Source organism: Mastomys coucha, unplaced genomic scaffold (assembly GCF_008632895.1).
Source record: "Mastomys coucha isolate ucsf_1 unplaced genomic scaffold, UCSF_Mcou_1 pScaffold18, whole genome shotgun sequence".
NCBI lineage: Eukaryota > Metazoa > Chordata > Mammalia > Rodentia > Muridae > Mastomys > Mastomys coucha.
In genome coordinates, this window is record NW_022196900.1 from 87,514,759 (window position 1) to 87,517,541 (window position 2,783).

General features: G+C 53.3%; 1 non-coding gene across 1 annotated transcript; it reads left to right on the forward strand.

Annotated features, from left to right (window-relative positions):
- Nucleotides 1-531: 531 nt before the first annotated feature.
- Nucleotides 532-660, forward strand: LOC116097309. The gene has a single exon (XR_004121352.1). It is a non-coding gene; the product is annotated as a small nucleolar RNA SNORA17 (small nucleolar RNA).
- The last annotated feature ends 2,123 nt before the right edge of the window (nucleotides 661-2,783 follow it).

Sequence of the window (2,783 nt, forward strand, 5' to 3'; positions counted from 1 at the left end):
GGTTTCGCTTTTTTATAAGACATCAATTAGAGGAGATTAATGCCATTAGCAGACAGGCAGTCAGCAGTAATTGGGCGCTTTGAGGAACAATCAGGCCCATTCTGTAGTGTAGGGGGTCTCTTCTGAGGTAGTTCAGAGGAGGGAGATGGGGAAATAGATTGGAGAGGTTTTTTTTTTTTCCTTTTTTTTTTTCCTCACAGTTTTCCCATATTGAGGATGATCAGTGAACACTCAGTTATAGAATGTCAGATGGTCCGTGATTACTCTTCCTCATCTGCCATTCCTGTGGAGGGCAGGACAGGGAAGCCAAGGCCTTTCTGTAGTTCTGGAAACCAAATTACTGCAGTGACCAGAACTGTCACAGTTCGATCAAAAACAGAGATTTTCAAAATGGCGTGTCCTTGGCTTAACACCTGCATCCTGTGAACAACACAGTCAAACGAGCTCATCACAAGGATATTTTCTTTCTTCTTAGAAGAGGAAAATGCAGGTATCATTAAAGAGAAAGCAAACAGATAACAAGGATAAGACTCTGCCCCTAGAGGTGCTGCAGGTGTGGCTACTGCGTCACGTGTGTGTCAGCAGGTGGCAGGGAGGAGAGACATGTCTATGCTCAGTATTCTGACCTGTGAACATCTGAATGATCAGGAGCCTAACATTTCCCTGAGGAAAAAAGCAAGCCTGAGAGGAGTACCAGCCTGGTGCCTGGCAGGACTAGTAGGACTCCCAGGACGAGGAGCAATCCGTAAGCTAGAAGAAGCCTACCTGGGACTGCAGGCCCTGGGTGGGAGTGAGCCCAAGGCAAACGATCCTTTCAAGAGGCCATTTAGGCTGGCCAGGCAAGGAGCAAGCCTGAGACAACCACCACACTGGAGCCATGGAACTCCCCGACAGGGAGCTAGCCTGGATGACCATCAGTCTGGCACAATACAGGCTGGGGATGGGGGTGAGGGGAGACCCTGCCTGAGATGACCCCTGCCCAGGGCCATAGTGTACAACAAGTGGGCCATAGCACTCCTGAGACCACTCCTAAGAGTCATCCCTTGCCACCCAGACACTCATAGACCCCAGGCGCCACTAAGAGGAGCAAGTGAGTGGTGGAGAAATGGAAGAGAGAGAGAGAGAGAACGATATGGGAACAAAGGAAAGAGGCAGAACTGGAGACACAAGGGTAGTGAGGGCTAGCCTGATGTCAGTAGTTGGTGATGCCACCTAGGACCTGGCCTGTGCTGCCACCAGGGACCACATCTGGGTCAGTGGCCCCACAGCAGCAGGGGTCTGGGACCACCAAAAGCCAGGCAGACATTTCTGGCCTGGGCTGCTACCCAGGGACAAACTGACATCTGAGGACTGTCCAGAACTTGCCCGACCCCTCACCTGGGCATTGTGGGAGACCTGGCCCTGGGGCATGAGAGCAGAAAGCTGACTTTTCCCCTAGCCAGTTGCAGTACTTGGTAGACTGTCAACACACACACACACACACACACACACACACACACACACACACACTGCATGAATTGTGGGTGAGCTTACCCCAGAGATATCAGTGTGGGAGAACTGCCCCTATCTTGTGGTGGAGACAAGGTGGAAACCCTTCTCCCTCCTCCCTCCTCACCACCTGTAGTAGGTAGGAGACCTGGCCCTGAGGTCATAAGAGCAGGAGAGCTGGTCCTGCCCCTCACCAGCTGCAGCACTTGGGAGAGAACAGGCCCCTGCCCCTCACCTGAACAGCACCGTAGAGCTGGCCCTGGATGTGGAGGCTGTGGGTGAGCCGGCCCTGAAGGCACAAGTATGGGAGAGCTGACTCTTATCTGCTGTGCAGTGACGTGGGAAGGGAGAAATCCCCTCCTCTCCCTTTGGCCCTCACCATTGGTGGCAGACAGGAGAAGTGGCTCCAAAGAGGTCTTGAGAGCAGGAGAGCTGTCCTTACTCGCTGACCCTGATGGTGGAGGCTTGGGTGAGCAGCCCCGGAGAGTGTGCTGGCCCCGCAGCTCACTCATCTACCATGTGGCAGAGTGGGTGACGGAAAAGATCCTCTCACCCCTTGCCACCTGCAGCAGGCAGGAAAACTGTCCCTGGGGTCATGAGAACAGGACAGCTGTCCCTGCCCGTCATCTGTGCAGTGCACTGGAGGAGACTGGGTCCTGCACCTTGTTGGGTAGCACAGTAGAGCTGCCCTTGGATGTGGGGATTGCAGATGAGCCTGCCCCTAGGGTGTAAGTGCAGGAGAGCTAGCCTTGCCTCTTGTCTGCTGGGCCGTGCTGCAAATGAGAGGGAGATCCTCTCCTCTTCTTTCTTGTTCCTCACGGTCTATGACATGTAGGAGAGCTGGCCCTGGGTCATGAGAGTGGGAGAACTAACCATGTCCCTCACCAGCTGCAACTCCTGGGAGAGTGAGCCCTGCTCAGACAGCTCTCAGGTCCAGATCCAGGGCTTTGAGTAGGTCCACCCCAACATCTACTCCATTCATGAACTACTGGAGTGCATGAAAAAGCTGGTCCTACAAATCCAAAACTACAGGATCTCCGTGACACAGGGCAACAAGAGGAAATCCAAGAGGAGTCCCACTGAGGTTCCAGTATTGATAGTGTAGCAGAAGCCAGAGGCTCGAACCAGACCAATGACTCATTGCAATGAACATTTGCAAGTAAAGAAGCGTGGATGGACAAAGGGTTTACTCTAGGACACAATGTAACACACTAGAGCTTCCACGATGAGATTTTCTTTCTCTGTTGTGGGGGAGGTTGCAAGGGTGGAGGGTGAGTCCAAGGGGAGGGGAGACA